At 45.2% G+C, this 11709-nt stretch overlaps 1 long non-coding RNA gene across 1 annotated transcript; it reads left to right on the forward strand.

The window, feature by feature from the left end:
- Positions 1-5612: 5612 nt before the first annotated feature.
- On the forward strand, positions 5613-11408 carry LOC113602884 (uncharacterized). Its single transcript, XR_003424415.2, has 3 exons — positions 5613-5749; positions 8132-8276; positions 9944-11408. It is a non-coding gene; the product is annotated as an uncharacterized LOC113602884 (long non-coding RNA).
- Positions 11409-11709: the final 301 nt, after the last annotated feature.

Here is an 11709-nt window from a genome sequence, read left to right on the forward strand (position 1 = left end):
AGGAGTCAGTGTCTAGAATTTCTGATTTAGTTGGTATGGAGTGAGGTCCTAGTATCAGCATTTTTTAAGAGCTCTCCAAAAAATTCTAATAGGCACTCAAGGTTTTAAAAACACTGATTTATCAAAGGTTTGCACACAAAACTGTGATTTGTTTTGAGAATATAAGAAGCAGTCCTTCAAGTAATTTTCAATCAAGCTGTATGTATAAGCTTGACACATAAAACAATTAATACATTGCCATGTATGAAGCAAGCAGTGTCGGTGAGTGGTCCCCAGACTCAGATCTGCAGACTTTTGCAGAGCTGACCTGCATAAGAATTGTCTTCAAGAACTCGTTAAATATATAGGTCTGGGGACCTTAGTTCCAGAGATTCAGATTTGATATATCTGGGGAAAGATCTAGACATCAGTATTTTAGAAGCTACAGTGGTGATTCCAATGAGTAGTCGGGTTTGGGAATCATTCTCTATACAAACTGTCCTGTAGGGATTCAGAATAAGACACAGAACTCCTAAATCTAGGCCCCACATCTTTTTCTCTTTGACTCCCTGAGGCTCCCCCAGCCCCTAGAATTTAGTGAGTATTTAGTAAATGTTTAGTAAATAGAAACTAATTCAGGGAGTGACCAGTGAGCATTTTGGTGGAAACACCAGACAGACTTTGGGATTTAAGGGTGACCTTGAAAGAGATGAGACTCATGTTCTCCATATTTAACAACCATCAACTACAACCTTCCCCACCTCTCCCACATTCCTATTTCACTACCAATCTGACCAAAAGATCATTACTTTGGAATCACCAGGCCACTGAAGCTCCCTTATTTAGACTGAAGTCCACATGATTGCTCAAACCTTTTTTTCTGGGAATAGATCTTTTATGCCAACTGGGCAGTGTTACTGCCCCATAAACCTACCTTCTGTCACTAGCTTTGACTGTCAGCACTGGCAACGATTAGACAGGGTTGCAAAGGGTGTGTTTACAGTCTGTAGGGAGACGTATGGAACATAAATAAACACCGCATCTCATTACAAAGTCCTGAATGTGCAAAACATTGGTCCACATGTAATGATTAGATAAGCGCCTGCCACACCCATTAACTTCAAAGGGAAATTGAAGCCAAATTTGGGCCCATATGCTCCTTTTCTGGACATTTAAGCAAGTCAGATGGCCTCTATTTTCACATTAAGTTAATTTCTGAAACAGCCGACATGATTGTTATTGCTCATGACTATTAATAATTCCCCCCGGTGGCCTTCCCCAAACATGCTGTGAAATACCCTCCACCTACAATTTCTAGGGTTTCAGATGAGCCTTTGGCCACACCCTGAACGTGTTCTTTTTAAATGAGTGAATGACAGCCTCACCCTCTCCCACAGAAGAGAATAAGGTGTGATGTTGATGCACAAAGACGCCTGTGTTTTGTGTGAGGGCAAATGATTACTAATGTGGCCAGAATAAAAACTAAGGTTGACACTGGAGGATTGAGGTAATGGGCAAGGAATCTCTAAAGAAGAGGGCTCTGAAAGCCTCTTTGTCTCAATCTGTGATATTCCATTGGCAAACTGCCCTACACACTACATCACATGCAGTTCTATACATCAGTTGTTCAAGGCAGGAGGCTGTTTGTAGCCTGAGAAAGAGCCACATTCAGAAACTTTGTTGTGCCAACATGAGGCTACTAGGACAAAGCAGATCCCAAAGTAACGATCCATTCAATGAGATGCCCCCCTCTGGCCAGGGCACAACTTAGGCATAGGCACGGGGAATGACTCACTACGTGGAATGGGGTCAGGGGCCTAGGAAGACCCCCTCTGCTCAAATATGTCCTACTGCTTAAGTGTTAAAGGCCCTGGAATCCCATTATGAGAGCTCAGTTCTTTATGTCCTTGCTGTCACAGAGGTATGTGCCACAGAGGGGACATTAGGCTGGAGGGCTGACATGGGCAAAGGGACATTTGGATGAAGGAGGCCCCAAGGGGGGGCCAGAAGTTCTCTCCAGCAAGCCATAGTTCAGATGGTAAAGAAAGTGAAAGTAAGTGACTTCTTGTCTGAAACGAACTGATTTCTCCCTCTCTTCCCTGCAGCGTCTGAATCTGTGGACATTGAGCCATGAGTGGAGGGAGATGCATTGATTACAAGGAAGGAGGCTATGCATTGATTACAAGGTCCATCAATTCTTTCAAAAAAATTTTTTAATGTTTATTTATTATTAAGAGACAGAGTATGAGTGAGGAGGGGCAGAGAGGGAGGGAGACACAGAATCCAAAGCAGGCTCCAGGTTCTGCGCTGCCAGCACAGAGCCCGATGCGGGGCTCGAACTCATGAACCGCGAGATCATGACCTGAGCCAGAGTCAGACGCCCAACCAACTGAGCCACACAGGTACCACAAGGCCTGTCAATTCTTAAAAGCAGCAACTGAAGCCAAGGCAGCACGAGCCCCAGAAATTCCACTGGGAAGGATTAGACATGTTTTGTTTGTTTCTTTATTTTCCGTCTTCCAAGACTGAGCATACCCTGTGACGCCGTGTGGGACCATGGAGAGAACTACCACCAGCCCGCTCACCAGAGAGCCAGGACAGCAGCAAGTTGTGAAGCCTGAACCACAAAAACCCACCCCAGGTAACCAGGTAGGTGAGTGGTTATCCAGAAGCACAGGTAGAAGAAGAACTGTGAGTGTCTATCCAACTCTGGTATCTATATAATTAAAGATCTCCCGTTTCTGGAAGTTCTTTTTTTTTTTAACGTTTATTTATTTTTGAGACAGAGAGAGACAGAGCATGAACGGGGGAGGAACAGAGAGAGAGGGAGACACAGAATCGGAAGCAGGCTCCAGGTTCCGGGCCATCAGCCCAGAGCCCGACGCGGGGCTTGAACTCACGGACCGCGAGATCGTGACCCGAGCTGAAGTCGGACACTCAACCGACTGAGTCACCCAGGCGCCCCTGGAAGTTCTTAATAACGTTCTGTGGTAGGAAAGTTTCTCCCATGGTTCAGATATACCCAGGAGAGCTGTTGCTCAGCAAGAGGCTATGAAATTCATTACCTAGAGCAACACGAGAAACATCGCATAGATGATGTTGTATCATCTATGGTAAACATTGACCTCTCAGGAGATCTTTTTTTCTGTCAGATATTCATGAGGTAGGTAATACTTCAAAATCGTCAGCATTTAGCATCAAGGAGATTCTTTCTAGTGACAGACTGGGCCCAGGATTGAGGTTACATGTTTTAGTAGAAGTGACACGGGATATACCAATAAAGGAAAAGTAAGGGAGAAGGGCAGCTTTGGCTATCTAAGCCCAGTCTGACACAAAGTAGAGCTTTTAAGCACTTGCCATGAATTCTACAGATATTTACTGTGCACTAACAATGAGACAATGGCCCAGGCACCTAGGAGGATATAAAGATGTATAAAGGTACCGATGCCACCCTCAACTAGCTCAAAATACAGTGGGAGAAACAGCACAGGTAACACTTTTAGGACACAATTAGAAAGTGTCATCAATGGGCACAAGGACCCTCAGCATCAGCAGAGTCTCGGGCCCCACCAAGAACTTCCAGACCCATATGCGTTTCACCAAAATTCCCTAAGTGTTTGGTAGGCACATTTGACAAATGATGCTTTAAACCGAAACGTCTAGGACTTCAGAGAAAGGGTCTATCACTCATTTCAGAAACCAACGGCATGTCCGTGGGGGACTCCTGTCACCCTGCAAGGGAGCTCCAGACGTGGCTGAGCTCTCACTATGGGCCATGTGAGGGCAGAGGAAAAGGAAAAGCAGCAGCCAAAGTTCAGAAGAGAAAGACTCCACAGTTTTTCTCAAATATGCTTGGGGGATGGCAGATAGACAAGTTTTGCAAGCATTTAAGGTGCTAGTACGATGGTCACAGAAAAAAATTCTGGAAACGTAGGTGTGGGCTGACTGCAGAGTTCCATAATCACCCCAATCTCTGATTTCATAATTACACAAAGGAGTGCAAGCAGAGCGATGTGGGAAAGATTAAAATGGCAGGAAAGATGATCTTTAACTTCTCCTCAGTAGGGTAACTAGAACCTCGGTGCCCCCATCCCTTCTTCCCGTGGCAGAATCTGTGGGAGGCTCATGTGTGATCCTTACACATATGGGCTTGATCAAGGAGGAGACCTAGGCAGCCAGCGGGACTAGGGGTCCAGGAAGGGCCCAACCCTGGTGAAGAACAATGGAAGCTTATCATGTGAGCAGAGAACTCACAGGAAGGTCGGTGGGAACCTCAGCCCGGAGCACATGCATATGTTCTGGGCCTTACCCAGTGCTGCAGACCAGAAACTCAGGGTGTGAGGCACTCTTCTTGGTTCTGATGCACGGAGCCCAGGTACCTGTCCCACGGGCACCGTACCTGGAGGCCCTCTGCTTATGACTGGACTCTCATCCACGGCTAAAAGCTGACTTATGAGCACTTACGACGTGCCGGGCACAGATCTAAGTGCCTGATGCACTAAGTCCTTAACATCTACAAACACCCTACGGTTTAAGCACAATGGCTGTCACCTGTTCACAGCTACGAAAACTGACCGACAGAGAGATGTAGTGGCTTGACTAAGGTCACCCTGCTAGTCAGAGGCGACTCTGGCATTTGCCTCTATGCAGTTGACTCCAGAGGCCACACTCCTAAGCAGTTGCTTCTCCGGGAGTCTTCCCTATCAGCTTACTCTGAGGCTGAGAGAAATAGTTGCAGAAAACCACCGTCTGACTCATGAGTAGTGCCCATTCTCTGCTACCTGACCTACCTGCTCGCAGTATGTCTCATGCTCACCGTTATGGCCACTAGGGCTCAGTCTGCTTCCCAGCTTGCACATCGTGGCTGCAGTTTTCAGGGCTGCCTCTAGATCAGGTTATCTCTTCGGCCCTCGTTATGTCTCACGCTTGTGTTTGTCGGGAAGCTGGAGAGTGTATTCTTGCAAGTATTTGAAGTTACAAGAAATGTCTGCATCTAGAGTAATAGATGTGTTAGTGAAAGGAAGGCTCTCAAAAGGAAGGACAGAACTGGACGGTATGCCTTCATAGGACAGCCCAGGGGACCAGAGGGGCCTGACAGAGGAAGGGATCCCGAGGCTGATGGAACTGACAGTGGGAAGATTACACTGGGACCTCTGATGTGGCGATTGGTCCTTTTGCCACCGTCAGTCAGGGGTAAGGATACAAAATGGCAAGAAGAAGTGGGAGGGGAAAGGGGTGATACAAAGTTAATCCATTCATTTGTCCATTCTTTCATTCTACACATATTTATGTGTTAAATGCTGGATCTCTGGCCTCAGGAAACTTACAGGCTAGTTGGGGACCCAGAAAATGAGCAAAGCAACAGGTCTTTTCCTGGGGTGGCTGGGTGGTTCAGTCGGTTAAGCATCTGACTCTTGATCTCAGCTCAGGTCAGGATCTCATGGTTCGTGAGTTTGAGCCCCGCATCAGGCTCTGTGCTGATGGTGCCCAGCCTACTTGGGATCCTCCCTCCTCCCTCTCTCTCTCTCTCTCCCCCTCCCCCTCACTCGCTGGTGTTCTTTCTCTCAAAATAAATAAACATTTTTTTTTTTTAAAGCCAACAGATCTCTTCCTTCTTCTTTTTTTTAATGTTACAGCAGTGGAAGAGGGGAATTCTATAAGAACACAGTATAGGAAAGAACCATCTGTTAGAGTTTCAGGAAAGCCGTCTCTGAGCTGATGACTTTTAAAAGGAGACCTGCAAAATGGGAAGGAACCTGTCGTGCAAAAGGTAGGGGGAGAAGGAGAGGGAGAGCATTTCAAGGAGAAAGAGGATATTGCTTCTCTGGGGATGGCAGTAAGAATGAGAAGTGAGAAGGGGCAGCATTTACTCCGGTTGCCTGGGCGACCTCTGATTGAGCAGCGCCTGCTGTCTGGAGAGGACGAGAAGGGGCGAATCTGCGGTAGGAAGTGGGGTTGGTGGGTGCAGCAGTCTGTGTTAGCAGCAGCAGGGCGGGATGAGCTTGGGCTTGCTATTTCAGGCCATCCGCATAGGCGACTTTCAGTTTCCATCCAAGCCCGCCTGGGCAGGTGCATTCCAGAAGCACCAAAATCACGCCGGCGGACTGATTCAACCCCAGTTGGCTCCCTACCAAATTCCCCGCGGTAACTATTTGACACCATTTACTTAAGCCTCTGCCTCCCATCCCCCGCCCTCCCCGCCAGATGACTTTTTCTTCTTCTTGTCCCACATTGCGGCCACTGGGTAAAGGGCCCCTCACCTTCTCTCTGTTCCATCTCACTATTTTTCTACATCTTCACCTTCCTTGTTTGGGAGAGGAATGTCTTCATTCCAAAAGTGACTCCAACTTAACCACGTGATCCGTCTCCTTTTCTCTCTTCCGTAAACATGTCCCACCAGTCACGCTCTCTCTTACTTATTTAATTTCTTTCTCACTTCCGCCGTGTATCCCTAAATCAACAGTTTCCTCGAGTCTCCCCTCTCCTGAAGGCTTCTCACTCAGTCTTGATTATCTTTCTCGCCAACCTCCCACTTTCTGGAACTTTACAGGGGGACCTGCCGGCTGGATCACTGATTTCTCCTCCTAGTGACCCCCTCCTCCCTCAGCCCTTGTTACCTGGCTTCCCCACCTGACTGTGTGTGTGCCTTTGTCCTGCTGCATACATGCCCCTGTCAGGTTCCCAGACAGGTGCCTCCCTCCCCCTGACCCTCACTTGAAGGGCCCCCCGTGTCAATCTATAGAAGCGCCTTGAATCGGGCAGGGGAGACATAAAGGTAACTCAGCCGGCCCTCTGAGATGTAGCACTAGCTAATCCTTGCCACTGCTCCAGGCTTCGGGACTCAAGTACATCTCCATGCAAGACCATCTTGAATCTCCTAATGTGAACCCAGCTTTGCCTCCAGCACCGGTTTCATTTTCGTTCATCGGATCCATTGAGCATGTATTATGTGCCAGGCTCTGTGGTACACAGCCCACCACACGTGATCTCACACTCCTCACAGCACCCCTGGGGATCCCTGCACAGCCTGTAGACCGTGTTGCAGAGGTTTTGGGAAATTTGCACAAGTTCACACAGCCGATAGATGATGGAACCAGGAGTCAAATCCAGGCCTTCTGACTCCAGAGGCTGTGCTCGATAGATAGTTCTACTTTCAGTCGAAGAGACACTGGGGGCTGTGTGTGTGTGTGTGTGTGTGTGTGTGTAGGGGGGTGGGACGGGGAGGGGAGGGGTGATGGTGAGAAAGCTTCCTGAGATCCTGCTACCCAGGCCAGATTCTCTGGTCCTGATCAGCTGCTGCCTGGCGGCCAGAAGCTGCTATTATCACTCACTCCTGTGCCCCCGTCACTAGGCCTGTGGGGACTTGCTCTTCCTTCCTGCTCTCAGCCTTCTGATGCTGACAGCTGTACTGGAAAATCACATGTTAGCTGCTGCCATGCTCATGAGACACAGAGCATACGTGCAACTCTGGACTTCCTGCCCACTCTGGCCCACGCCTGCCCCTACGCAGGGGGCTGGCTTACTTCCAGGCCGGGGCTCTTCTCGGCCTGTTTTACCTCTGAGCGTATAACTGAGCACTCTCTATGCCGCCACGTCAGCACGGCGTCTCTCTCTGGTTCTCCACGACGGAGCTCACCCTTCATACCCTTTAACTCTTGACTTAAATCCGTTCCTTTAACTCTTGACTCAAATCCCCCTCCTGGGCTCTTTTCTCAGCCTGCGTTAGATTAAGATCATGTCTCCTGTGTCTTGTTGACCTCTTCTGATATGTAATTTCCTTTTATTTTTCAAATTAGACCTTTGCATTGAACTAAGTAATTTGAACACACTCCTTCCAAACAAGGATGGTATGGGGAAACTGAAATGAGTAAATTTGTTGGGGAAAATGAATCCCTAGAGAGAGAAATCTGTGAAGACGATTTAAAACAAACAAACGATTATCCGCATAATAATGGCCAATAACTAATGTTTTCAAAGTGTTTTGTGACTTCCAAACACCATAGTCATTGGGTCCTCGGTATTCCAAAACATGGGTTCTGTGACTCGCCGAAAGCAAATATAATGTGTGACAGGACTCAGCTCTCGGGCTCTGACTTCAAATCCTATCATCTTCTTAAAATGCTCTTTAAAGACAAGCATTCTGTCTTGTCAGCCAGCTCATCTGGATCATTTGAAAACCTCAAGCAGAAATTTCCCAGGTCAGCGTATGTGCTCGCCAAGAGCGAGCATCTTCAAACAGAAACCAAAAACAATGAAAATCAAGCACACCAATGACTGCTGGTTTCTCTTCAGTGGTGGTGAGTCTTAATTCTTTCTCCTTTTTCCATGTGAAAAAAACTAAAACCCTCAAGGGGAGTTGTGGGCTTTCCAAGGGCAGAGCAAAGAGACATAAGCTTAGGAAATGAAACTTTGAGGAATGGCATTCTCCTTCCTCCCCTGTAACAATGCTTAGTGCGCATTCAGGTTCTTACATCTTTTTTTCATTATTGTATTCATTTATTTTGAGAGAGAGAGGGAGAGAGAGAGAGAAACTGAGCATGAGCAGGGAAGGGGCAGAGAAAGAATCCCAAGCAGGCTCCACACTGTCAGCACAGAGTCGGATGCAGGGTTCGGCCTCACGAACCCTGAGATCGTGACCTGAGTGGAGATCAAGAGTCAGATGCTTAACTGACTGAGCCACCCAGGCTCCTGCATTTTTTTACATCTTATATCACTGAATTTAAAGTCAACAAGACCATAAAAGGTCAGTTTCGTATTTAGTCCCCTTTATCCTCCTCCTGCTGCTATAGCAAAACTAAATATGCAGTGCACCAACTCTTTATAAATCTTATTTCCTACAGAAGAATGGAGTGTGCACTTTTTGAGGACATCAGTTCATTAAAAATGATGAGACAACTTTAGGGGGAAAATTAATGTAATTCTTCTTAATATAAGAAGTCTGTAGGCCAAATGAACTTCCCTTTCTGGTCTAATGTCATATTTGTAGAAAGAGTGTGGTGTAGATAGCAAAGTATTGAAGTGAGAAATTGTCTGCCGAATGAACCAGACTCCCAGCCAACTGACTCGCTGCCCCTCCTGACCGCCGCCCCCCTTGTATGGCTGGTACTTTCCCATCTTTCAGGTCTCCCTCAAATATCACTTCCCAGGAGATACCCCCTAAAATTGCTCTTACTCCATCACTTAACCTTCTTCCCCTTTATTTTATGTATCTATAGTATTTATCACTTTCTGACATTATATTTTGATCTGTTTACTTCTTTCCTGTCTTTCTTCTCTTACTAGAAGATATGACCTTTATGTGAATCTGTCTTAGTTATTGCTATTTCCCCAGAAACCAGCATGCTGAATTCAATTCCCTGAATAAACATTCAGGATGCCGCTTGCAAAACAGTTCTGTTATATTTTTCTCTTATATGTTGGAGAAACTAAGATTTGGATAACGTTACGACAAATAGGAGACCAAAGTTTTCTCATTGGTAAGGATTTTTCACTTCAGACACTACAGAGAGGGTCTCCTCACTCAGAACTTTTCTATTTTCTCCACCTTGCAAGCACAAGCACAATATCTGGGTGAGAAAGAAAAGTCCAGTAAGTCTGCGTCTTACCTTAGAGGTCGAAGAAAGTAGAACAAAGACACAATTGTTCCACGTTTGTTGGTGGGATTCTAATAAACTCAGTGCCTCACACCCACTCTGTGGATTCTTCTAATGGTTCAATTTGGTCCTTAAACCTTTTTTCTTTTCAGAGCTTAGAAAGAAGGAAAGATACACTCACTAATTCAGCAAAAAGCTCCAATGTCACATTTCTGAGGTTTCCTTTGTCATCATGCCTAAAGGAATCCCTTCACCTTTCTATCACTTTCTAGTTCGTTACAGCCCATTAACTTCTCTGTAGTATTTATCTCTATCCAAAATTGTATTTTTGTTAATGTTTTCCATGTTCACTGTCTCATTCTTCATGGTAGAATATCAGCCCCATGGGAGCAAGAAGACCACTGAGACCAGAACCTGAGTTCTCGACCCATGGAAAAACCTCAACAAGCATCTGTGGAATAAATGAAGGAATAAAGTTGCACTGGCTCTCCAAAATCTTCCCTGATAAACCTTCCCTTCCTGACTTTGACATTCTCACCTTCGTGAGTATTCTTTGCACTTATCAGCGTTCCCCCATCACCAGGACTTTGTTCGCTAAGGCTCTCTTCCCTAATGGTCATATAGCACCACTGAGTCTTTCGCTGCTTTATTATAGCAAGCTGACATTAACAACACAAGCTTGTTTGTGATTATTTCATGCACTTGTATCTTGTGTCACCAGCCAAGAGAATAAGTTTCCCACAGGGAAGGCCTATGTCGTAGGCCAAGGGATAGAGAAGGAAGAGAAGGTTTGCGAAAGAATGATAATGAAGTGCATTTCTAAGATATTAAGCTTTACCTGCTTATAGTAGATGCAGGTAGAAATGTCTATTGGGCAGTTTATTTTTATGGATCTGACATCAGAAGAGAAATCTAAACTGAAATTGCCTACTTGTGATTCGCCAACATATGTTCAGGATGAATCGGAAACTGAGTGCACAAGCTCACTTGGGTTGACTAGAGATGGAGAAGATAAGCAGTGAAGGGCACAGCCATGGTGCTGCCACCAGCTGAGGGCAGGTAGAAGGAGACTGAGAAGGAACCATGTCAGTGGTAGAAGAGGAACCTACCTGTGTCTCTGTGGGTGCCAAGAAAGTTGACTTTTTCAAGATGATAGACAATGGTCAATGGTGGCAAATGTCACAAAGAATCCAAAGAAAAGACCAGAAAATATCCACTGGATTTGGCAGATGAACACTGCCACGGCGATTTTAGTTGGGGAATGAGGACGGAAGCATGACTGGGAGGGACAAAGAATGGACTTTACTGGAAGATGAGTAATTAAGGAAAGTGAGTTCAAACAGTGCCCTTGACAAGCTTAGCTTTGAAGACAAGGAGAAAGATAGGTTGGTACCTAAATCAGGGCTTCTGTGGAAAATGAGTTGAGGTTTATTATTCAAAAGAAGGTTTTCAATTATGCGTTCAAAATGTGTACAGTTTATTATATACCAGTTGTAACTCAGTAAAGTGGTATGTTTAAAAAGCATGTTTTAGAATTTTTTTCAAAATATCAGTCTCTTCTGAGTTGAGAACCAAATTTCAAATTCGTGATAACATATTAAGGTATTTCCTGGTACATAAGTGAGAAGAGACAAGATAAGGAAAGCCCAGATATATGTAAATATTGCTGGTAAGCAAAGAAGAAGAAGAAAATCAATAGTTACAGAAGCATTTTTTTTTTCTTATGGTAGAAAGAAAGAAGGCATTTTGAGCTGGAATATGGACCACCATAGAGAAAGGACTAGAATCATGATTATAGTTTGTAGATTATTGTAGACTTATATAAGAGGCTAGACATTGGGCTACATTCTGACCCAAGTTAAGACAAATAAAAGGCAAATTAGGGCCTCCAGAAAAAGCTTCAAGAGTCTCCTGAGCACAGATGAGGAAGATTTAATGTCATCAAAAGTTTATTCAGTATCATAATTAGAAAAAAAATGTATAGGGATACATTGAGTAGAGAAGGTAGAATAACATCTAAATTAAATATTTGTCCTTTTCCAAAGATTCAGCAATTGTCCTACCAGTGTGGGACAAAGATTGAAGGGAATAAAATGCCAAGGTTTAAACAATCACTCAATAGTCAGTAAACTCAAAG

The sequence above is a fragment of the Acinonyx jubatus genome, chromosome B4, assembly GCF_027475565.1.
Source record: "Acinonyx jubatus isolate Ajub_Pintada_27869175 chromosome B4, VMU_Ajub_asm_v1.0, whole genome shotgun sequence".
NCBI lineage: Eukaryota > Metazoa > Chordata > Mammalia > Carnivora > Felidae > Acinonyx > Acinonyx jubatus.